This window comes from Mobula birostris, chromosome 17 (genome assembly GCF_030028105.1).
Source record: "Mobula birostris isolate sMobBir1 chromosome 17, sMobBir1.hap1, whole genome shotgun sequence".
NCBI lineage: Eukaryota > Metazoa > Chordata > Chondrichthyes > Myliobatiformes > Myliobatidae > Mobula > Mobula birostris.
Window position 1 is genome coordinate 28,666,149 of NC_092386.1, and position 26,658 is coordinate 28,692,806.

The 26,658-nt window shown below is 39.9% G+C and overlaps 1 protein-coding gene across 1 annotated transcript in view; it reads left to right on the forward strand.

Annotated features, from left to right (window-relative positions):
- The first annotated feature begins 3,378 nt into the window (after positions 1 to 3,378).
- LOC140211580 (tumor necrosis factor alpha-induced protein 8-like) overlaps positions 3,379 to 26,658 on the forward strand; it is an 86,888-nt gene continuing 63,608 nt past the window's right edge. Inside the window, exon 1 of the mRNA XM_072281449.1 lies at positions 3,379 to 3,523. The gene's annotated coding sequence lies outside the window, so the exon portion shown is untranslated. The remainder of the gene's footprint in view (positions 3,524 to 26,658) is intronic.

The window sequence follows — 26,658 nt, forward strand, 5'->3', positions numbered from 1 at the left end:
ACTGAACTCGTGTCCTTGTATCTCAAGTCCATTCTATCCCTCTTGGTTCAGTCCCTTCCCACCAAAATCCACGGTATTTCTCATGCCCTTGATCTCTCAGTAACTTTCGATTCACTCAGCCTGACAATCTCATCTTCTCCATGGATGTTCAGTCCTTATACACTTCTATCCCCCATCAGGAAGGCCTCAAAGCCTTCTGCTTATTTCTTGACAAATGAACCAACCAATCCCCCACCATCACCACCCTCCTCTGTCTGGCGGAACTGGTCCTCACCATGAATTTTTTTTCCTTTGGCTTCTCCCACTTTCTCCAAACTGGAGGGGTAGCCATGGCCATTTGTATGGGCCCAACCTATGCCTGCCTCTTCATCAGCTATGTAGAACAATCTATGTTAGAAGCCTTCCCCGGTTATACTCCCCAGCTCTTCCTCCACTACATTAACGACTGCATTGGCACTGCTTCGTGCGGCCATGTTGATCTCGTCAATTTTATCAATTTTGCCTCCAACTTCCACCCTACCCTTAAATTCACTTGCTCTATCTCTCGTACCTCCCTCCCCTTTATCAATCTCTCTATCTCCCTCTTTGGAGACAAACTATTAACTGATTGATTACCCACTCTGACCTTTCACTTCTCACCTTCCTATTATTTTCCCCGTGGCCCGGTCTCCTTCCCTTTCTCCTATTGTCCACTCTACTCTCCTGTCAGTTTCTTTCTTCAGCCCTTGACTCTTCTCACCCACCTGCCTTCCTCTATCACCTTCCAGCTAACCTCTTTCCCTTCTCCTCAACTTTTTATTCAGGCATCTTCCCCCTTCCTTCTCAGACCTGAAGAAGGGTCTCAGCCCAAAATATAACTGTTTACTCTTTTCCATAGATGCTGCCTGACCTGCTGTGTTGCTTTGGATTCCAGAATCAGCAGACTTCCTTGTGTTTGTTATTTACTCCCCTATTAGACCCTTTTTTCTTCAACCCTTTACCACTTTCACCTACTCCCTCTTAGCATTTTACTTCATTCTCCACTGACCCATGCTCCCTCTCATCTGGTCTCACCACTTCCCCCTCTGCCCAGCCCCAACCTTCTTATCCTGGCTCCTGTCTGCTTCCTTTCTAGTCCAATGTGTCTCAGCCGTGAATGTCAAATCAAAATTAAACAACTGCTTATTCCCCTTTGTAGATGCTGTCTGACTTGCTGAGTTCCTCCAGCATTTTGTGTGTGCTGCTCAAAGGAGGACTTTTGACCATGACTAATCAAATTTTATCATTTAAGAAGGCTTCACTTTATTGTAATAGCATGTTAAGTTTATATTCTTAGAGCTAATAGAATTTTGGACTATCGCTTTTTTTAAAAAAAAAACAAAGCTCTTTATATTTGAATTATACCACTGTATAATACAAGCACAAGATCTGAAAATCTAATTAGCCAACAAAATTTAATAAAATGATGAGACTTAATATTATGGCAGCAGTTGAATGGAAGTAATGTCTAAATTGTGCAAAGGTGAGTGTGTGTGTGTGCTGCAATCGGCTATGCTCCTTCTGTAACTTCTCCACAATTTAGGAAGCCATCGAACATTATAGGAGTGCAGAAGATTTAGACAAAACTAAAGCAGATATACCAATATCTGCACTCAACCCCAATTCACCTTCTGCTCAGTGAAGCAAAATATCCAGAACAGTATCAGGAAGGCAGAACTGATTGTGGAACAACCTTGTAGAAACAGCCAGAGTATAGGATGCTACGAGTCAGTGGTTGAAATTACTGAATAGTCAATAACTAAAATCATGACATTTGGCAATAATGTATCCCAGTAAAGAGGAAAGATTCTAAGGAAGGATAATTCAAAACAAAAGAAACTAGACTAAAGAAGGTTGTGCAGCAAACGTGGGCATCCACATGTTTTTACAGATGAAAGACAATACATTCACATCAAAGCGTAGGTTATGCGATCGCCTCCAGTACTCTGAGAAGATATGCAAATCAAATAACCATTATATCAGGAGGAAATAATGGTGCTGGAGTGAAAAGATTAATGTAGAAGAATCAAATTTAGAAGGTGCATGACATGAAAGATGACATAATTTTTAGAGCACACTAGATAAAGGAATAATCTCAATGGAGTTGCTGGATGTGGCAGTTATCCCAAACATAAAGTCCACACTACAAAACAGATGAGATAAAGATAAATAAGCCCACAGCCGTAAATCCTAAACTATAACTGGATATCGGATTTCAGTTCTCCTATATCAAAATATCTTATTTAAAAACCTGGAAGAAAGGGGATATCAAAGAGAAAGTATCTTTAAACTAAGTAATTCTAATTGTGGGTGAAGGAAGTAAATTGTATAACTGTTCTCAAACCAGAGGAGCATGAGACAAATTTGTATTCAATTAAGTAAAAAGAAATAAAGCCCTCCAAAACAAACACTTCAAAGATTAAAATGAAACAATATGTTTGCATATGTAATGTTATGAACAGTAGTAGGAGGAAGTCAACGGGTTAGGCATTACCTATGGAGGGAAACGTATAGCGGAATTTAGAGTCGAGTCGAGATGATGGAGCATCTGAAGTCTCTGGGAATGATTGTCGCTTTGTGTCTTATGACCGACTGCTCTCTAGGAGGCAGTGATGTGCTTGGAAAGCAACAGACAGTTTGGAAGTATACCTTGAACGCAAGTGGCTTTGATTCTAAGGTAGCTTTGTTCCGCGCAGAATCAGACAGGTGAAATTCCCGGCATTATTACTGTATAGATAAATGCTAGCAAAACAGAATCCAGCTATCGGGTTCCACGTGGAGTGCGGCGCTGACAGATGCGCCAGTGATTCCACAGATTTATTCACCTGAGAGCAGCTGCTCTCTGAGGATTCCTTTCGGATTGTTAGCTACAGCCTGCGCGGCTGGTTCCAGTTCCCGAAGCGGTCATAAAGCGAAACATAAAGGCAGGTGCTAGCAATCCTAAATAAAAGCAAGAATTGCTGAAAATATTCAGGCCAGGCAGCATTAGTAAAAAGAAGAATTGAAAGATTCTGGTGACAGATCAAGGGTGTAAACTCTTTTTCGCCCTCCTCAGATGCTGTCTGACCGGCATTCTGTTTTCAGTCCGAAAAGAGTACTTGTTTAAACTGAATTATTACGTACATAGATCTTTCAACCTCTTCTATGATTTAGTATTTATCAGGTATTTGTACTTAGCATTTCTCGGTAATGCAAGTAGAAAGGGTGAGTTTTAAATTTGTACGTCCACAAATTTGGGAGATTGACTGAAATGCTAATCAGACCTGAACGAACACCGAGCTCCAATTGGCTAAAGGGAGTCCCGCCTCGGTCACGTCATTGGATAAGCGCTGCGTTGCTTTACTTGTGCCAGCGGGTGAATAGTCTATTAGGTTGTCACTCATCGGCGCCGTTGAATTTCCGCTGTCAAAACTTTCGAATGTCAGGAGGTGTTTCAGGTATTATTTTGCTGGCGTTCTGTAAATGGATGTTGGCACCGGGCCTCTGGTTGTCGGAGCTGTGCCAGGTAAGTGAGCCTGTGTGAGTCTGACACTCGGTCGGGTTTGAAGTTGGTCCGGGTTGCGGGTCCGGGTCCGGGTCCGGGTCCAGGTCCGGTCTGCAGGCTCGCGCCCGAGCGCGAACAGCCCCAACACAGCAGCCCAGCAAACACACGCGAACTTCACACTACGGCACTTGAACTGTTCCTGTGTTACTCCCACCCCTCTGTTCATGTGATGCAGACTACCCAGCTCGTTTCTGGAGAAACATACACGCACTGTGAAATTAAAATGCAGCCAGCCAGGCGGGAAAGTGGGGTGTTGCCTTGCAGATTTATTCTAGAACGGCTGCAGTTGTGGAGACCTTGAAATCAGGGGTCTCGGGCACTCGCGAGTCGATGGGGCCTCAGGGAACGGGGGCCAGGTCTAGGGGGTCGATCTCGCAACTGAAGTAAGAACAGTTCAAGATCAGTCACGCTTTATTTACAATCCGAAGCCGACTTACCCTACCCCTCCAAAAATACTGACAACGTTTCAGGATAGTATCTGCTCGCTTGGCATACCTGAAATGTTTCTTTTAAAGTTTAAAGCTGCAGCATTGGCATTGGCCATCGCAGTCAAGCTACCCGTAGTTATAAAGTAAATCCGTGACTTTATTTTACCAGTTGCTGCCTCCTGAACTTAACAGTCGTTCCCAAATATTTGACGAGGAATAGGAGATCATCCAATTTCAGAAATTCAAGTAGGGGAGCATGAATATGCTGCTATTTTAATTTGTGAGCAGAGAAACTTAAAAACTACGTCCCGTGGCCTATGGGATGATATTTGTTCACACAGACAGCAAATTATTTATTGTGTACTGTAATCAGATTTAACCCGGTTAGCGGCCGACGGATCCTACAGTTAGTAATGACAATAAATACGGTAACTTAACTTTGTAAAACAAATCCTGGAGTTAACAACAATTTGCCCTTTTTGCTTCGTTTGTTGTTGTAATGCTATCAGACAAAATTAATCGCGGAGCCAGATAAGGTAATGACCAAAGCTGAGGCGAAAACATTTTAAGGAATGACTCAAGGAACAAAGTTGGGCTGGGAAAGGCAGAGCGGTTTAAGAAAGGGGTATTAGATCGTGGGACGAAAACTTTTAGTACATTGTCATTTTAGTACATACGCCCTGGTTAAAGTAGGTAGAGACTACACCTTGAGGAGTGCAGAAAACTCGGGCTGGGGAATTCATTGAAGTAATCGGGGTCAACGCGAACAGCTACTTTAAAATTAGGATGTTATAACTGTACACACCAGATTCCGCAGATGATGGAAATCTTAAGCAACACTCACAAAATGCTGGAGGAACACAGCAAGTCGGGTAGCATTTATGGAAGTGTACCTTTCCGATGGTGGCTCATCATCGGGACTGGTCAGACACGTAGATGATGTCTGACTGGCTGAGTTCTCCAACTTTTCGTGTGTTTTAAAACTGTGATTGCCAGATTGGGAGTCAGTATGTATTATTAAAGGAAATTTAATAGGACATTTCCGTAAAGTTAAAGGAGATTATATGCCAGTTAGTCTGACCTCAATCGTTGGAAAGATGTCGGGGTACTTGGAAGCGCATGATTTTAAAAAATGCCGCAGTCAGCATGGTTTCCTCAAGAAAAAATTTTGCCTGACAAATCTGTTGGAATTCTTTTAAGAAATAACAAGCAGAATAGATAGCAGAGAATTGGTGAATGTTATGTACATCAATTTTCATACGGCCTTTGACATGGTGCCACACATGAGGCTGTTTAGCAAGTCAAGAGCCAATAGTGTTACAGGAAATGTACTAATATGGATAGAACATTGTCTGATTGGAAGGAGGCAAAGAATGAGAATAAACAAAGTATTTTCTGGTTGGCTGCCTGTGACTAGCGGTGTTCTAAAGGAGTCAGTGTTGGGACCAATTCTTTTCGTGTTATATGTCAATGACTTGGAAATGGAATTGATGGCTTTGTTGCAAATTTTGCAGACAATATGAAGATAGGTAGAAGGGCAGGTAGTTTTGCAGAAGTAAAGAGGCTACAGAAGGACTTTGACAGATTCGGAGAACAGGCAAAGAAGTGGCAGGTGGAATACAGTTGGGAAGTATATGGCCCTGCACTTTGGTAGAAGAAATAAAAACATATACTACTTTCTATATGGAGGGAAAATACAAAAATCTGAGGTGCGAAGTGCAAAGGGACTTGGGAGTAAGCCTTGTGCAGTATTCCCTAAAGGTTAATTTGCTGGTTGAGTTGGTGTTGAGGAAGGCAAATGAGATGTTAGTATTTAATTCAAGAGGACTAGAATATAAAAGCAAAGGTGTAATATTGAGGCTTTATAAAGCACTGGTGAGGCCTCACTTGGAATATTGTGAGCAAGTTTGGATGCCTCATCTAAGAAAGGATGTGTTCAAAGGAGGTTCACGAAAATGATCCTGGGATTAAAAGACTTGTCATATGAAAAGTGTTTGATGTCTCTGGGCCTTGTACTCACTGGAATTCAGAAGAATGAGGGGTGACCTAATTGAAACCTGTTGAATGTTAAAAAGACTGGATAGAGTGGATGTGGAGAGGATATTTCCAATGGTGCAAGAGTCTATGTCTGGTGACACAACCTCAGGAAAGAAGGTTGTCCTTTTAGAACGGAGATGAGGAGGAATTTCTTTAGCTAGAGAGTGGTGAATCTGTGGAATTCGTTGCCACAGGTGGCTGTGGAGGCCAAGTCATTTGATATATTTAAGGCAGAGGTTGAGAGATTCTTTATTAGTCAGAGCGTGAAGGGATATGGGGAGAAGGCAGGAGATTGGGGCTGAGAGGGAAAATGGATCAGCCATGATGAAACAGTGGAGCATACATGATGTTGATGGCCTAATTCTACTCCTGTATCTTACGGTCTTATTTCTGAATGAGCACAAAAACAGTAGTTAAGTGAAATAGCTCTGGTTGGAAAGCGATAAGTGGATGACATTAATGGAAATGTTAAATGAGTGGCTGGTGAGTAATGCACTGGATTTATCATATAAAACTAACATGGGTGACAGTTGCACAACAGGTCAGCTGAGAAATGGATGGTGTTATGAAAACGAAATTAGAATTCCAAGCTGATTGGAGTGGAATGCAATCCTAACCTGCTTCAGGGTCACAATGCAGAACTTCAATTACCTGAGAATGCAGTGAAGTTGATGGTGGAGTATTGAGCTGTGAAGAGGTTAGAATTAATGCTTTCAGGCTTCCCAGTGCTTAATTGGAGGAAAGTTTGTCTTCCAGAAATGGATGTCCAATCATCACTGTAAAGAGGCAGTGACAGAATGGCTAGGTGTTGCCTGAATATATTTTGAGCCTAACATCGTAATTCCAGATTATGTCACCGATATGTGTTTGGAAAAAAGTAAAAGAATGGAAACAGGAGTCAACCCCATTCAAAAGATTGTGGCTTAACTTTCACCTCAGCACTTTCCTATACTAGCCACACATTTCGTAATGATCTAAATATTCATGTTTGTTCAACATGGGAAGTGGAAAATGGGTGCAGATTAGCCATGATAGTGAATAATGGAGCAGGCATGAGAAGGCAAGTGTGCCATTCCTTCCTCCGTTTCTTACATCAGTGTATGTTACCTTGTTCTTATGAAGCACAGATCTCCAGTGGTAAGGTGTTGGGGCAAAGAACGAAGTCATTGTGCACTCTCTCTGCATATGAGTAGTTAAATAAGAGTGTAACAGATGGGAGAGTTAATTAAGATAAATGGTTACTGTAAAACTATCTTATCTGAAAATCCAAAGGGACTGGCTGCATAATATCACAGTCACGTCTGAGATTAAAATAAAGCTAAATTCAAAAGAGAGATATTATTTGTCTTAAATTTGTTTATATCCTTGATGATTCCAATAACTCATTCATCCATTTTAATAATGCAAATATTGGTGAATAACTAAGTATCATGCTCTGTGATATATTTGTTCTTGCATTTGAGATTATTATTTCCAAGTAACATAAAAACTGAAGTATTTCAATTGAATGTTTCAATTGGCAGATCACTTAACCATATTCAAAAGATGTTACATTTTATTAATTATATTAAACGATATTAATTCTGGTGAACTTGTATGTGTTTAATGTACAGATGAATAAAATATTGTGATCAAATGCTGTCTCAGCAACAGGCTTTGTATCCATGAAGTCTATAAAGTGGACACTAAGCAAAATCACTGCCTAGAGTTTCTGGTGTACTAACTTACGAGCAACTGCAACCCTGTCCTAATGTGCACATTGCATCATGTTAATGTGGTGCCTTGCTAATTTACACATCTAGCTGCTACTTATTGAAGTGACCATAACAGGAAGCAGTACATAACGTTTGTTTAGCTGCAGATTAGTCCAGTTTGCCTAATTAAACATGAGCGATTTTTCACAAGAATGTAGTATTTATTAAGCAAAGAAGTGGCATTTCTAATTCACAGTTACAGATCTTGTAAAGATGTGAAAAAAATTGTACTTTAATGTTAAAATGATTTTGAATTCTGTCTTAATTGGATAAAGGTTGTGTGTTTCGTAAACCTGGATGCAAATTTTTACATTTCTATTGAAATGGATATAGTAGTTTAATTTTTTTGGATGTCTGTTCCATTAATAAAGCATAGGTAGAAGAAAATTTAAAAAAAGATTTTGGAGATCCTGACCTCCAACTTTTGAGACTAAAATTTAAAAAAGTACTGAAATTAGCTTTATTAGTCACATGTACATCGAAGCACACAGTAAAATGTAACTTTTTACATACAGTAAGGGTCTCAGCCTGAAATGCCGACTGTTTACTCTTTTCCACAGATGCTGCCTGACCTGCTGAGTATTTTATGTGTGTTGCTTTGGATTTGCAGAATCTGTAGATTTTCTCATGTTAGTACAATTTGTTGTTTGCGTCATTAATCAATACAATCTGAGGATGTGCTGGGGGCAGCCCGCAAGTGTCGCCATGCTTCTTGCATCAGCACATCATGCCCACAAGTTACTAAACCCTTACTAACCTGTATATCTTTTGGAATGTGTGAGGAAACCGAAGCACCCGGAGGAAACCCACTCCTCAACTTGCTTGCTAGACCAATGCTACTTCCTCAAGACTGAGAGTGGAAGGAATTTCTGCTCTCAGGATGTGAGGATTCTTCAATCCTGTACTTAAGAGAGCTGCCAAGGCTGAATCATTGAATCTGTTCAAGATTATGTGGGATATTTGACTAGGGGAACTGAGAAATTTGGGAAACTGACAAAAAAAGTGAAGATAAGACCAATGTCAGATTAACCATGGAATAGTTGAATGATGGGACTCTCTGGAAGGGATCATATGGCCTCATTCCTTAAGTTCTTTTGGCTTCTGATTATAATCCTACTGTTTTAACTCATCTCTTAATAATATTTTTTTACTTAAGTTGGTGCAATGCTTCCCTTATTAACACCCACACTTTCCTCTCTCCCCCTCCTCCAGAGTCTCTCAATACTGTCACACTTACCCAAAATTTTGATGACTTTAGTGTTGGCCTGCTTCCATTCTTCTCCTTGCCAGCTTTATATTACATGACTTCCAATTTGTTTGAAACTTAGTTCTACATCTTCTGACTTGTGTTAAGAAATCTACAGCCTCCAGTTAGCTGACCTTCAATAGTTCCTTGTTGCTTCAAGCATAGTAGCAAAGTTGTACAACATGGCAACTACACTCTTTCATCCATCAACAAAAATCCTATTTAGCTGCATTATCACTGTATCCTTCTATGCCTTGCCTACTTGAATGTCTGTTTAAATGCCTTTTCAATGGAGTAATTGTATCCAAATCTACCACCTCCTTTGGCAGTGCATTTCAGGCATCAACTACTCAATGCATACCTGTCAAATCCCCATTAGATTTATATCTCTCATCACCTTATTCAAATTATGTCATAACTCTCAGTCTTCTGTTTAATTGTAGTCCCCTTACACACATACAAATCTTGTTGATCCCTCTGTCCAGTCTGTTTGTGCATTGCCCACACCTTTTATTCCTTTATTGGTGACATATCCTCAAACACCTTGGACCTAGCTGCTAAGATATATTTCACAAAATATCTATTTCTTTTTCTATCTTATAAAATCGTTATAATAATAATATTGTTTTATCACAGGGCAGAAACAGGTCCTTCAGCCCATCCAATCTGTGTCAGAGTCTTTCACTTTCATCTTTCACTTACATCAGTTAATTCCACACAACAGACTGTTGTTCAATCTTATATATTTTTCTTATTTATTTTCTTTCTCTCTTGTAATATGCCATTTGCAAAATTTTCTACATCAGAGATAGATAGCTGCAGGTCTAAATTCAGCACAAAAGATACTGGGAGCATTGAGCAGTATCTGTGGAGAGAAGTGCCAAGTCAGCACAGTACAAAAGCAAGATACTCAGGATACAGAATCTGAAATAAAAATAGGAAATAGTTTTGCAACACACATCAAAGTTGCTGGTGAACGCAGCAGGCCAAGCAGCATCTGTAGGAAGAGGTGCAGTCGACGTTTCAGGCCGAGACCCTTCGTCAGGACTAACTGAAGGAAGAGTGAGTGAGGGATTTGAAAGGGGGAGGGGGAGATCCAAAATGATAGGAGAAGACAGGAGGGGGAGGGATAGAGCCAAGAGCTGGATAGGTGATAGGCAAAAGGGGATACAAGAGGATCATGGGACAGGAGGTCCGGGAAGAAAGACAAGGAGGGGCGGGGGGACCCAGAGGATGGGCAAGAGGTATATTCAGAGGGACAGAGGGAGAAAAAGGAGAGTGAGAGAAAGAATGTGTGCATAAAAATGAGTAACAGATGGGGTACGAGGGGGAGGTGGGGCCTTAGCGGAAGTTAGAGAAGTCGATGTTCATGCCATCAGATTGGAGGCTACCCAGACGGAATATAAGGTGTTGTTCCTCCAACCTGAGTGTGGCTTCATCTTTACAGTAGAGGACGCCGTGGATAGACATGTCAGAATAGGAATGGGATGTGGAATTAAAATGTGTGGCCACTGGGAGATCCTGCTTTCTCTGGCGGACAGAGCGTAGATGTTCAGCAAAGCGGTCTCCCAGTCTGCGTCGGGTCTCGCCAATATATAAAAGGCCACATTGGGAGCACCGGACGCAGTATATCACCCCAGTCGACTCACAGGTGAAGTGTTGCCTCACCTGGAAGGACTGTTTGGGGCCCTGAATGGTGGTAAGGGAGGAAGTGTAAGGACATGTGTAGCACTTGTTCCGCCTACACGGATAAGTGCCAGGAGGGAGATCAGTGGGGAGGGAAGTTTTGCAAGTTAGCAGGCAGGATTAGTGGGGAGAACAGACAAGTTCACATTTCATTTGCGGACCCAAATGCAAGTTGAAGTGGTAATCGTAAAAAGCTCTGTCCCTACACCCACTGCCCTTGACAAAACTACCAAGTTGCACTGCAATGTAATTACATGAATCAAAATATTGATCTGCAGTATTTGGAGCATTTGCCATTATAATGCACAGAGTTTTCTACACCTTGGTTTAGATAAGCAAGTGAAAACTCAAATAATTATTATTGATTGTATTTGCATGTATTCTTTGTGGCAAATTTCAGGAGAAAAAGAGGAATTGAAAAAAGATTAACCAGTGGCATACAATTGCATGTTTTCACCTAATTCTATACTTCTAAAATCAGGATTCACATTTACCTCCAAAGTAATCAAATCTGTAGATTGGAAAATATGCACACTGTCATTTGCAGCATTAGTTTCAGAACAAAAGAGCTTCATTCTCTGCTCAGGTTTAAAGTGTACTCACAGGAAGATTACTGAGTAATTTTGTATTTAGTTACTTTGTTTTGCATGACATAAGAATGATCAACTTCTATCTTAATATTTTATGGGATATAAAATGCTTGGTTTTATATACAGTGCACATACAGACCTTTAGGAAGTCATTCTTGATGGGGTAAAATGTTGTGTCTGCCTTCACCCAAAGGGGTACTTGGAGAGTTACTTCATCTGGAAAAAAAATTAAAGAAACTAGAAATGGAATCATCAAAGGGTTTTTTCCAGTTATCTAATTTTCAAGACAAGACCAGCAGTACTGTAAACAGGAGTACTTGTCTTTATGGTTTTCTTTGTGCTTAAAATTAAAAAAAGAAATTCTACAAGAAAGGCTTTTTGTTTATTGCAATTAATTATTTTTAAGATATATGTAAATATTTTGAGACAATTGCAATAATTAGACTATACAATGAAATTTGAAATATTAATAAGGTCTAATTAACTGTTTATGAAGTGATTGTATTTTGCTAATATTGTTCTAAATCTACACTTCTCTGCTCATGTTCCTTCCTTGCACTGGAATTGCATGACAAGATATTGCACATTCATAATTATGTCTTCATCAATTAAAAAAGATATAAAGAACTTCCATATTTTAATGGAGGATTGGGCTGGTGACAGGAAAGCCGCTTGGATAGAAGCTAAAAGGCAGAAGTATGGTTGTGCTTTGATTGTTGTACGTGAACACTACACCTTGAGATCTATGAACATTAACAGTAGTAGTAAGATAGATCTTGTCTAGGCCATTCAGCCCATTGATTCTGCCTTTCTCTTCACTGTTAAATTTTGTTTGTGGGTTAATCTATCAATCTCCCTATCTCTTGGTACCCAATGTATTATTGATCTTACTTTGAAGGTAATGAGGTAATGAATTTCTTCTGAGGTAATGAATTTTAAAGATTCACAGTTCTCTTCATTGTGATATTTTCCTTATTCACTCCTGCTTTAATTGCTTAATTTTGAGACCCTCTTGGTGTTAGATTTTCTGGTCAGACAGAACAGCCTGTCAACACCTGGCCTGTCAGTCTCATAATATTTAAATCTGATCATACCTCATTCTCCTTAAATCAGGTTTCTCTTCCTTATGGGACAATCCCTTGTCCTCAGTTTTAATCCACCTAATTCTTGTAGCTCTATCTTCAAAGACCAAAACAGACTGGTAGATACAGCTGCAACCAGATCTTCCTCATCCTTGTGCATTTCCAATATGGCCCATGCTCATATGAACCTCTTTTCTTCTCCTGCAAGTCCTTTGTAAACCATTATTCTACTATCCCTGAATCCAGAAGCTTTGAAATATCAAATTAATCTCAGTATAGTATTGAAGAATGAATGGACAGATTTTGTATTACGCACTACTTCACCTATTGATTTTTGGTATAACTGGACCACACTGCAATCCTCAATGAATAACACGTTAACCTAATTTTGAAGTGTAAGGAAACAGCACTGCTTTAAGTGGTACAAAGTTACTCCAAAATATGTGACTCTCCAATACTCCTCTTTTGCGATCAATCCCTCCTCTCTATGTAAAACCATAGAGCCCCTCAGGGGTGCTATCAGGCTTCCTGCAGTCTCTGATGAGCAAGTTGCTCATGCATTCAGGAGCTCACCAATGGAATTTGGTTTCAATCTGGCCATAGAACAAACAGATTGGTCCCTCAAAACCTTCTTCCCTATCCATAGACATAGAGTTATATGGCATGGAAACAGATCCTGCAACCCAATGTCCATGCAGATCGAGAGGTCTATTTATGCTAATCCTTTTTGCATGCATTAGGCTCATACCCCGCCCCCCCCAACCTATCCAATTCATTTTCCTGTCCAAATGTCTTAAATATCATAATTGTAGTTGCCTCTATCACCTTTTCTGTTAGCTCATTTCGGATACTCACCACCCGCTGTGTGGAAAAACTCAACCCTCAATTCCAATTTAAATCTTTCCCCTCTCACATTTAACCAATGGCCTCTACCTTTATTCTCCCCTACCATGGAAAAAATGACAGTGACTATTATCCTATCAGTTAGACTGTGGACAAAATAAAATCTTAATTCCAATAACCTGTCTTATTTAGTTACCTTCATTACCTTTTACTGCAAAAAAAATAGTATCAGTTTTGAAATTTCTCACAGAATTAGCCCGGATACCCTTTTGGGAGGAGTGCTCCAGATTTCCACTTCCATTTCTGAGACAATATGTTCCTGTGCTTGTTCCTGAAGTGCCTATGCACAGAAGAGAAAGTTATTTTTACTAAAGACCTTATCAAGTTCTTTAATCATTAGGAATGAAGGGCAAGATGTTGGCAGCCAAACTTCTCTGGCTCTTTAATTGAAACATGGCCTGGGTAGCCCCAGCTCATCCATGCCACCTCTTGTGATTGATAATTAAGCATGCTGGAGTTTCAGTGAAACAGGCCTGAAATTTATTTTGCGAAATAAATCTCCAGACTGATCGTGGTTTTCTGAAAACTGACATGAGAAGGTCAGATTGAGGGGAGACATCAGAGCCCTGGTGCATAGTGAGAAATTATACGTGCTGCTGCTTTGCTAAATTCAGGTTAGTCCTAAAACATACATTTGGACAGATCATTCCAGAGTGAATTGGAAATGTAAAGAGCGACTGACATTCATTGGGTATGTCAACAAGAACAGGAGAATCCAATAAATAAGGTTACAAATGCTGAAAGAAGAAAAGGTAAGCAATTGATTTAACTCTTTCCTACCTTTCAAAAATCAGGTTCTCGTTATGGAATAACCAACATTTTTATAAAACTTCATTTTAGAAGCCAGAGTTTGAGCCTTTTATGATTGCTTCTAGCTATAATCACAACTAGAATCAAATAATGAGAATAAAGTGGAGAGCTTTAAGGCCATCTCGATCGGAGATAGGGACTGGGCATCCATGGTAAAAATGAGGGGGTCAGGGAATTGAAAGGTGGTGAGGAGTTTGAGAGCATTAGAAGTGTTGCAGATGTAGGTGGAAAGGTGGGGTGTAGAATGGAGTCGAGGTATGAGGACAGGTTTATTGGGGCAGGAGCAGGCAGAGACAGTAGGCCTTATCAGGTTTGTGGATCTTGGGTAGGAGGTAGAAGGGAGTAGTGTGGAGTAAGGGAACTGTGAGTTTGAAGGCAGTAGTTGGGAGTTGATGAGGTTAGTGATGATGTTGGAGACAGTTTTCTGATGGTCTGAAGCAGGATCCTCTTCAAAGGGTTTCTGCCTGGCTTCAGCAAGGTGGCGGTCAGTCTGCCTTTGTCTGAGAGTTGCTGCTTGGCCATATTTTCTTAAGTAAACAACATTTAATTGTTTGATTAGTACTAGTATGACATAGAGATGTAGTTTAATTTTTTTACAATGAGTCTATAAGAGCCTGAAGGATAGATGATCAAAATCATATGTCTTTATACAACCAATTGGTTACTTTTTTTGCTTGACTTCAGTCTTTGCTATCTGATTGATTGTAATATTTTCATGCATCCAATAGAGCTAGCAGTTTTTGTTTCAATTTATCCTTGCAATGTTCTGTCCAAAATACCTAGGTTTTATTAATATGCTAATTTTTATTAATAGCTCAGTGTTTATTATTTGGTTATACAAAAGCAAATTCTGATTCAACCTTTGCATTTGGATGGTCTTGAGCAACAAGAATTACAGTTTTTTTTTAATTCCCTCCCTTTTCTGAAGTTAATGTTAGAGTCATTAAGGTTAATTGTCGGACTTCGGCCATTAGTAGTTAACTCATGAGACTTGGGGCAAAAGAATTGGTCCTCTTTCACTCGTGTTTTTCTTCTATTATTTTATTCAATCATTTAGTCAATCATGACTGATCCATAGATCAATTTTGTTTGCCCACTTTAGATCTATGTTTCTTGACGGCCTTACCAGATAGACACTTGTTTTGTTCTTTACCATGAAAACAACAAAGGCACAGAAATCATGGGATTTTTAAGGGGAACTCAGTTGAGGTTTTCACTAACTACTTTATCAAAAATGCTTCCTGATTTTACTTTTGAATGATTTAGAGATCAATTTGAAAATGTCCCTCATTATTTGACTATTACTTCCTGAACAAACAAATTCTACATAAATAAATGCCCTCAAAATTCTTTGGACATTTCCATAAGGTTTGCTATCATAGAAAATTGATTTGACACCAGAACTGTAAGAACCATTTAAAGAAAATAAAATGCACTTTAGCTGGCATAGCTGACAAAAATAATTGGTTTAGTATTGCATTGCATTCTGGTTTCTCAGAAGAGTGCATTTGTGTAGTTTCAGCTTTTAACATTTCCTGTACGTTACTTCCTTTTTCATATATATTATATGTCAGTTGTGTCTTAAAACAACTTTGAAAGTAGATTTTAACAGAAATTCACTTCCTTTTTCCTGCTATTACCAGCATGTTCCCTTCAAGATCCAACAAGCCTTGAAATACATTAACCCATTTTTTTAAACTACAGTACTTTTGATTGAAAATAGGACCAGTAATGTTAAGAACTCTTTGGTGCTGTTTTCAAATCTGTGACCAACAAATATTTGTTTGTGCACCGGCTAGCTTTAGTATTTGTGGGCTTCTCTGGACCCCTTGCTTTGCAATTGGCATCTGTGTGATAAGCAGAGCTTCTGCAGTGGTTGCAAGTGTGAAACCACAGGGGTTGCTGCATTCATACTTAACTCAAAGCTGAACAGGCAGTCAGAAAGGAAATGGGGTGGTGCAAAATGGTTTTATGAACCATCGTTTCACATTAATCAAAGTTATTTTGTTAGTGTTGCTCAAATGTATTTCAAACTAAAATTACTTTTTTTTCATTTATCTATCTATTTTCCCCAGCCATTTTCTTGCATTTTCTGATTGACATTTAATCCTGTTTAAACATACGTGCTAAATTGTGGCTCTGTAAACTGATCTTCAATATTTGCTACCCTCAATCTCATGTTGTGGCTAGTGACATGTAACATTTTAAAGCAAAGACAACTGAGATATGTTTCTGTTTCTGTTGTATGTGTTACTTGGTGTTGAGTGATGCAAAAGATTTAAGTTTTACATAGTCAAAAATTAATTAATAAAATTGAACTACATGTTAAGATTCTTCATTTGAACCTGACTTACATTGTTAACTACATCTTGTATTAAATTTATAAATGACATGCTATGCACAATCTGCAATACATTTACAGAACAGCTGTTAATAGTATTCTTTTTTCAGGTTGAAGAAAAGTAAGTTGAGTATCATTCTCTTGCTAATATAATAATAGTTCTCATTTTAAATACTGTTACTCTGCCCAATAGTGCAGAACTATCTGTCTAAGATAATCTTTCAATTTCTCCTTCACATTGCTGCCTTAACAACTAGTTTGTCTTCCCAAATCTTCAATTAACACGAACTCAAAGCCACATCAAATGAACTCTGAAGTAACAGTAAAACTTCAGCTATCTTCATTTCACCATCATAAACTGGATCTGTCCACCTTCCTTTTTTTCTGTCAATCAGATGTGATGCTGATGAATATTTGAATCCCACAACAACAAGGACACCTTCAAAATTGTGTTGGCAAAACTGAATGAGAAGAGGAGAGGTGAAGTTCAGTTGTCACATTTAATTATTGTTGAGAAAAGTAGAAAAGTCTGGATCTCACTTTCTGAAAAGTGTTATTGTACCTACTCAGCTCACTGCCATTGAGAAATCTGACCTTGTGTAAGAAAGGGAAGGTGTGTTGAAACAAACACATTGCAAAATGTTGGATGCATTTCATAAGCAACTGTATTGCTTAAATTTTTTTGGAACATAGCTATTGAATGTGATAGTGAAAATATATGACCTATACTGTGGACAATAAAATGACAGATCATTCCCAACAATGCCATCCTCCCTCCCCTCTTGTCCCTCAGTTCTTTTTGAATTGTAGCTCTACTGGTTTAACCAGCAGATATTGCCCATCCTAGTTGTCCATGAGATGGTGGTGGTGAGTTACTTTGTTAAGGTAGTCCTACAGTGTTTGGAACTAGCAATGAAGAAGGAACAAGTAGATAAATCCAAGTCAAAGTGGAGTGTGACCTGAAGGTGAACTATGTGCTTACTGTTTACAGTCATTATTTTTCATCTTGGGGTGCTGGTCAAGGGGGTTGCTTTGTCCTGGATGTTACTGAGCTTCTTGAGTGTGCTGCTGGACGTTTGCTCATCCAGGCAAGAGAGAAATATCCCATCCCATTTCTGACGTGTCTCGTAGATGATCAAGAGAGTTTTGGGGCATCCAAACACCCAACCTGTTGTAGTCACAGAATTTATGTAGCTGGTTCACTAGAATCTTGATTTTTTGTTTTGGTCATTGCTAACTCCCTGTATACCCCTTTTCCTGGAATATTGATGGTGGAAAACTGGGTAATAGTGATGCCATTGAATGTCAAGGTGGTTAGCTGTTGAAAATCAAACTTCAAATGCTACTGATCTGAAATAAAACAGAAAATATTGCAAACACTTGATAGGTCAGCTAGCATCTGGGAAAGGGAAAACAGAGTCACTTATCAGCACTCTGTAAGGGGATTTCTGCTTTTCTTTATTCTTAATGTGTGTTTCGACTTTCAGAAGGTCGTCAGTAAGTCACTACACAGGAGGTTATAGAACAAAGTTAGTGCACATTGTTGTGTGGTTAATATATTGGCTAATATCAGAGGACGGAGAGTAGAAGTTCCATTTGGAAAACAATGACCAGAGATACTACAAGGATTGTTACTGGGTCCCCTGGAAAATCACTGATCTGTATAAGGGGATCATGTCTAGTGATACCATGTAAAACCAGAATAGCCGAGTTCTTCTAGCATTTCTGCATTTGTTTTGAATATAAACATGTTTGTTGATGACACAGATTTCACTTCTCATTTTCCTTTGACGTAGAAGGATGCATTTCAGCTCATTGAGTTCATGACAGAATTCCCTTCAGTCCCATTCCCCAAGATATCGTTCCTAATCTGTTCTTTCTCCCAGGCTCATCAAGTACCCCTGATATCCCCTGGCAACAGCATACACTATTGGAAATGCACTGCTCCCAATTAACCTACCAGCACATTTTGAGGACGTGAGGCAAAAACAGAACTTTCTGGGAGAACGTGTGAAGTCACGCAGAGAATGTGCAGACACCACACCAACAGCATGCAAGGACCCAGTCAAACTCAGGTCATGAGAGCTGTAAAATGACAGTACTACTCAGAATCAGAACCATGTTATTTTTACTGTCATGAAATTTATTGTTTAGTGGCAGCAGTACAGTGCAAAGCATAAAAATTAATTAAAGTTGCAATAAAATATGCAAATACACAGGGCAAAAGAGGTAATGTTCCTGGATTGTTCGGAAACCTGATGGCAGAGGGAAGAAGCTGTTCCCGAAAGGGTTCCTGTACCTCCTCCATGATGGTAATAATGAGAAGTACCAGGTGGTGAAGGTCCTTAATGATGGATGCAGCTTTCTTGAACCACCGTCTTTTGAAGGTGTTCTCAATTGTGGGGAGGCCTGTGCCCAGGATGGAGTTGTGTCTACAACGCAGGGTGGCAATGTAGACTGCGAGGGGGATATAGAGGTGTTTCAGGGGAACATGGAAACCCTTAACAAATGAGCAGGGACATGGCAGATAGAAGATAATATGGCAAATGTGAGATTTTAAAAAAACTAAAAAGGAGTATTTACTAAACAACAGAGGATGAAAGATATTGATGTTCAGATAGATATGGATTTTCTTTTTAACAAATTGCAGAGAATTAATGTGCAGATTCAGCAAAAATTAGGAAAACAAAAAGTACAATGATCTTTTTGTTGCAAGAGCCACATTAGGTATGTATCCTTCTTTGCCTTTTCAAGTGCTTGTCCAAATATCCTTTAAACATTGTGATTGTGCCTGACTCCGCTATCTCCTCTGACAGTGAGGTCTAGATGCTCTGTGTAAAACAAAAACTTGTCCTTCAGACACCTTTTAAAGCTCCTTCCTCTCTCCTTAAACCAATGTGCTCTTGTTTTTGATATACCTAATATCTAATCTGCCCATCATTTTTCACAGTATGCCTCTATCAACTCTCCCCTGATTTCCCTGTCACACCAGAAAAATCAAGTTCATCTATCCAGTCTCACCGCATAACTAATATATTCCACTCCAGACAACATGGTGGTGAATATCCTCTGCGCTCTCCCGGCACAATCATATCCATCCTATCATGTGCCACCAGAACTGCACACAATACTAACATGCTGTTTTTTCCACATTTTGTAAAATTGCAACATAACATCCCCAATTGTATATGCTAGACCCTAATAAATGAAGTCAAGCATGCCAGATGCTTTCTTCATCACCCTATCTACCCATATTGCCATATTCAGTGAACTATGGATTAGAATCCTAACATCCTTCTGTTCATCAACATTATTTATTGCCCTACCATTTGTTGCATATGTCTTGCCCCATTTGACTTCCCAAACTGCATCAGCTCACACCTGCTGGGAAATAAGTTCCATCTGCAAATACTCCAGCCAATGTCCAATCCCAAATTAAAAATAAAAGAAATATTTAAACTGCTGTCCTTTCTGAAATGTTTAAAACATTTTGTCTAATTTACTAGTTCAATACAAAGAACATTGTTATTGTGACCTTTTCATATCAATGAAGTCAATTTCACATTTGCAAGTTAAGCTTCCCAGATGTTCGTTAAAATTATGCAATTTATCGTTCATCTTTCTGATGGGGCAATTTCTGTCTCCTGGGAGTTAAAGTAATTGCAAGCATGTGGTAAGAGATTTTCTGTTAATTGTTCCACTGCTTGGAGAGGAGAGAATTCCATGGACCTTTACTGCAATTCATTGGGTGTTTGATTCATATAGTTAAATATCACTGTACCAATAGAAAATGAAAACAATGTCCTTCATGTACACCCTTAATAGATGAGGAAATTTGAAGACCAGTCAGAAATAAAGCAGTGACTTTTATGGGTAAAATTTCAAGTGTAGCAGTCCTACTTTGTGCTTAATGAGAGTAGCTCAGGATAGGAGCTCATTTCATGTCTATATCATTAATACACTGTCAGCAAACTACTCACACATTTTGAGCATTGTGGCAGTCTGTCCAGTATTTTAAAAAGGAGTTGCTTGAGGTAAGATGTACATTTAAGGCATAAATGGGTAAACTTAAAACCAAGGAAGGCTTAAAGCTATGTTAAAGTTCATAAAAGGCAGAATAATATGAGATTGTTCCTGCAATAATCTAGCCCAAGCATAACACTTCTGTTGATGAATATTGAAAATAACTGCAGTTATCAGAAGTCTAAAATAAAAACAAAATGCTGGAAGTGTCAGCAAGTCAGGCATTATCTGTAGAAAGAGAAACAGGAATAATATTTCAGGTTGAAAACCTGCCCTGATATATTAATTCTTCATCTTTCCACAGAATCTCATTATTTACAGCAGTTTCTGTTTTTAACCACCCTTTGGTTATTTTTCCTCTGTTACCTTGCTACTTTGCCTCAGTTGGTTGGAAAACCTGCTCTGGTAAATTGGTTTCCTATTGTAACATGTACCGAGGTCCAGTGAGAAACTTGCATACATCTGTAATTTGCAATATTTCCATAAACATCCATTCAGAACAATTCATTACTACAGAACATTGAGGTAAAACAATAAGAGTGCAGAATAAAGGATTACAGTACCTGCTCTGCACACTCTTTGTACTGTAACACTTGACTCTGCACTCTGTATTGTATTAACTTGTTTGATTTCAATGTACTACATCATGAATTGATCTGTATAGACGGAAGTTGCTTAGAATGGAAATTAACGTGGCTTAATTGAAAATAGCCATTATCAGTGAATTTAATCATTCACAAATAGAAACAACATATAGCCAGATACATTTTTTATTAAGTACAGAAATTTATTTTACAATGTATTGGGAAAATTCAGGAATTTGTGGTAAAAACCTAAAAAAAGCAAAAAGATCCTTGCACAATTTAATGGGGAACTAACAACATCAAGGCCTGTCAGAGAAATTGTTCAACACATGTGAGGCAACTTTATTTTTTAGAATATGCTAATAGCTTTACTAAAAGTTATTGTAAGGTCAATCAATAAATGAAAAAAAAAGAGTTTATTTTAAAACTAGCTCTCTGTGGTACTGGAAAAGACAGAATGCTTCTACCAACTCCTCGATGTTACTGGGGATCACTCTATCAATAATTAGACATGTGTGAGATTGTTAATTTTCACAGGAAAAATAGGATTATTACTGAACTAAGACCATAAGACTTAGTAGCAGAATTAGGCTATTTGACCCATCAAATCTGCTCTGCCATTTCGTCATGGCTAATCCATTTCCCACTCAACCGCAGTCTCCTGCCTTCTTCCCGTAACCTTTCACGCTCTGACTAATCAAGAACCTATCAACCTCCACCTTAAATACACCTAATGACCTGGCCTCTACAGCCACCTATGGTAATGAATTCCACAGATTTACCACCCTCTGACTAAAGAAATTCCTCCTTATCCACATTCTAAATAGATGTCCCTCTATTCTGAGGCTGCACTGTCTGGTCCTAGACTCCCCCACCACAAAATACATAGTCTCCAGATCCACTCTATGTAGGCCTATCAGTGGTCATGTCACTCTGCTGAGTGCTACATGGTACCAGTACTACCTGTCGCGTGGTCGGGTGGTCGGCGACTAAACCGGCTCCCCCACCAGGCTTGCCTGGTGAGGAGGGTGGCTAGACATGCTGCAGGACGAAAAACAAGACCTGTCAAAGGGCGGATGAACCCTCTCGTAGGGTCAACAGCCATCTAGCAAACACGTGCCGTGAAGCGCGGAAAGGGCATCCCTTGCATTGAAGCTTGGTCTGGCCATTCACTGCAACAGAACTTCCCCCAGCTGTCTTGGACCCCACCATGCCGCTGGATCCAGGAGGGGATGTCGAGAGGGTGGGTCTGGACCTGTGCCACCCCCTACTCACCCAAAATCCACTCACGCACACGCTGATCCTTTCTGAGGAGTGGAGTACCACCCCACTAACTGACTGAAAGGAACCATCATCATCCTATGGGATGGATAGCCAGAAAGAGAGAGGTGTAGGCCTTTCAACATTTGATAGGTTTCAATGAGATTCCCACCCTCCCCATTCTTCTTCATTCCAGTGAGTACAGGCACAGAGCCATCAATCGCTCTTCATATGATAAGCCTTTCATTCCCGGAATCATTCTCGTGAACTTCTTCTGAACCCTCTTCAATATCTTCACATTCTTTCTTAAAGAAGGGACCCACAACTGCCTACAATACTGAATTGCAGTTGGAACCAGAACTAGATATGGGGGCAGGGTGAGCTTCTGGGTAAACTGTGTGATTCATGGGAGAATGGACCCAGGAGGGGAAGAGGAAGGAGATGGGGGTTGGAGGCTAATTTGAGGGAAAGGGGTCAAAATAGGAGGATCAGTGCAGGTTTGGAAAGATAGAGAAGGAAGAAAAGAGCAAAGAACCCCTCGAAGTGAAGGGTTGTCTAAAATTAGAAAACTCAATATTCATGCCATTGAATTGTAGACTACCCAGGAGGAATATGAGGTACTGTTTCTTTACTTTGTGTTGGGCCTTCCTATGGCAGTGGAGAGTAGGCCAACCAATGTGGAAATGGGAAGGGGAATTAAAGTGGCACGCTTCTGGGAGTGTGGGATGGTCACTGAGGATTGAGTGTAGGTGCTGTGTGAAGCAGTCACCCAGTCTGTGCTAGGTCTTGTTGATGTGGAGAAAGCTACATCAGGAGCACCAAATGCAATAGACAAGTAACGAAGTATTGCAGGACAGAATAAGTTCAAAGGGCCATGTAGTTTATTCTTGCTCCTCATTTTTATGTAATCCCGTTTTTATGTAATCCCAGGAGATCATAGGTTAAAAAAGATAACGGGAATGGAGCGAAGCCAGAGACGACCTCACTCCATGAGCGCTCCCTGCAGAATCCAATTCTTTGAAATCATGTCTTATATTTAATTCCAATTAAACCATACACTACATTAAAAATTGGACCACAAATGCTAGTGTATCGGGAAACAATGCTTTCTGAGTACTAATTACAATACTTGAAGTTCCCAGGGCATTGATTGTTGTTATATTGACAAGCACATCAGCCAATTTTCACAAAGCAAAATCACTAAAACTCCAAATCAAAGATATATTTTGGAGTACTCTCCATAAACCTCTTCCTCCCACTTTTAAGATGCTTCAGAAAAGACAGTCTTTCATATGCATCTTCTATTATCTTCTCAGATTTTTAGCTGAATGCTCAAATGTTTCAATGCCCTATAGTGTTAGGAAGTGGAGGAATAGGGGAGCATACTCTCATGATGCAATTCATTAAAATAAAATGTTAGAAGTGGAACATGTACCTGTGGCTATTCAGTTTAGACCACAAGACATAGGATCAGAATTAGGCCATTTGGCCAATTTGTGTCTTGTCTGCCATTCAATCATGGCTGATCCTTTTTTTTCTCCTCCTCAGTCCTACTCCCCAGCCTTCACCCTGTAACCTTTGATGCCATGTCCATTCAAGACCCTATCAATCTCTGCCTTAAATGCACCCAGTGACCTGGCCTCCACAGCTGCCTATGGTGACAAATTTACCACCATCTGGCAAATGAAATCTTTCCGCATCTCTGTTTTAAATGGATGCCCCTCTATCCTGAGGCTGTGCCCTCCTAGGCTCCCCTACCATGGGAAATAACTTTTCCACATCTACTTTGTCTAGACCTTTCAACAATCAGAAGGGTTTGATGAGATCCCTCTCATTCTTCTAAATTCCATCAAATACTGACCCAGAGCCATCAAACGTTCCTTGTATGATAACTCCTTCATTCCCAGAATCATTCTGGTGAACCTCCTTTGAACTCTCTTCAATGCCTGCACATCTTTTAGATGAGCCCAAAACTGCTCACAGTACTCAAGGTGATGCCACCCCAGTGCTTTATAAAGCTTCAGCATCACATCCCTGCTCTTGTATTCTAAACCTCTTGAATTGAATGCGAATACTGCATTTGCCTTCCTCACCGCCCACTCAACTTGCAATGTACCTTTAGGGTGTCTACACAAGGACTCCTAGGTCCCTTTGCATCTCAGATTTTTGGATTTTCTCCCCATTTAGAAAATAGTCTGCACATTTATTTCTACTGCTAAAGTGCATTTTCCAACATTGTATTCCATTTGCCACTTTCTTGCGCATTCTCCTAATCTAAGCCCTTCTGCAGCTACGTATTTCCTCAACACTACCTGCCCCCCCACCAATCTTTGTATCAATTGCAAACGTGGCAACAAAGCCATCTTTTCCATCATCTAAATCATTAATATACAGCATAAAAATAGCATTCCCAATGTCAACACCTGTGAAAAAGCACCAACCAGAAAAGGATCTTTTTATTCCCACTCACTGCCTTCTAGCAATCAGCTAATGCTGTAACCTTGCCAGTAACTTTCCTGTAATACCATGGGCTCTTAACTTGGTAGGCAGCCTCATGTGTGGCACCTTGTGAAAGACCTTCTGAAAATCCACATATACAACATCCACTGTATCCCCTTCATCCATCCCCTCGTAATCTCCTCAAAGAATTCTAACAAGTTTGCTTGGCAAGATTTTCCCTTGGGGAAAATGTGCTGAATTTGTCCTAGCTTGTTCTGTGTCACCAAGTGCTCCATAACCTCTTCCTTCACAATTGACTCCAACCTCCTCCCTAACTGGCTAACTGGTCTATCATTTCCTTTCTGCTGCATCCCTTCTTTCTTAAAGAGTGGAGTGACATTTGTAATTTCTCAGTGCTCCAGAACCATGCCAGAGTCCAATGGTTCTTGAAAGATCATTACTAATCCCTCCACAATCTCTACCACTGCCTCTTTCAGAACCCTAGGGTGCAGTTCATTTTTTCTGGGTGACTTATGTACCCTTAACTCTTCCAGCTTTTTGAGCACCTTCTCCCTTGTAATAGTAACTGCACTCACTTCTCTTCCCTCATGCCCTTTAACATCTGGCATACTGCTAGTGTCTTCCACAGACTGATGCAAAATACTCACTAGTTCATCTGCCATCTCCTTGGCCCCCTTAATAATTTCTCCAGCCTCATTTTCTAGCAGTGCTATATCCACTCTCATCTTTCTTTTATTTTTTACCTATTTGACAAAGCTTTTACTATCCACTTTCATATTGTTTGCTAGCTTGTTCTCATATTTCATCTTTTCCCTCCTAATGATTCTTTTAGATATTCTCTGTAGGTTTCTAAAAGCCTCCCAATCCTCTTATCTCCCTACTAATTTTTACTTTGTTGTATGCCCTCTTTTTTACCTTGACTTCCATTGTCAGCCACGGGTGTACTATTTTGCCATTTGAGTATTTATTTGTTTTTGGAATACATCTATCCTGCACCTTCCTCATTTGTTGAGAATCTCATGCCATTGCTACTCTGCCATCAGCTCTTTCTAATTTACTTTCGATCAGAGGGACCTAGGGGTCCGAGTCCATAGGACACTCAAAGCTGCTGCGCAGGTTGATTCTGTGGTTGAGAAGGCATACGGTGTATTGGCCTTCATCAGCCGTGGGATTGAGTTCAAGAGCCAAGAGTTAATGTTACAGCTATATAGGACCCTGGTCAGACCCCACTTGGAGTACTGTGGTTAGTTCTGGTCACCTCACTACAGGAAGGATGTGGAATCTATAGAAAGGGTGCAGAGGAGATTTACAAGGATGTGCCTGGATTGGGGAGCATGCCTTATGAGAATAGGTTGAGTGAACTTGGCCTTTTCTCCTTGGAGCGACAGAGGATGAGAGGTGACCTGATAGAGGTGTATAAGATGATGAGAGGCATTGATCGTGTGGATAGTCAGAAGCTTTTTCCCAGGGCTGAAATGGCTAGCACGAGAGGGCACAGTTTTAAGGTGCTTGGAAGTAGATACAGAGGAGATGTCAGGGGTAGGTTTTTTATGCAGAGAGTGGTGAGTGCCTGGAATGGGCTGCTAGCGACAGTGGTGGAGGTGGAAACGATAGGGTCTTTTAAGAGACTCCTGGATAGGTACATGGAGCTTAGAAAAATAGAGGGCTGTGGGTAACCCGAGATAATTTCTAAAGTAAGAACATGTTTGGCACAGCATTGTGGGCCGAAGGGCCTGTATTGTGCTGTTGGTTTTCTATGTTTCTATCAAATTTCAAGTTGAATTCAATCATACTGTGATCACTGCCATCTAGGGATTCCTTTATCTCCCTAATCGCCTCCAGTTCATTACATAACACCCAATCCAGTATAGTTGATCTCCTAGTAGGCTCAA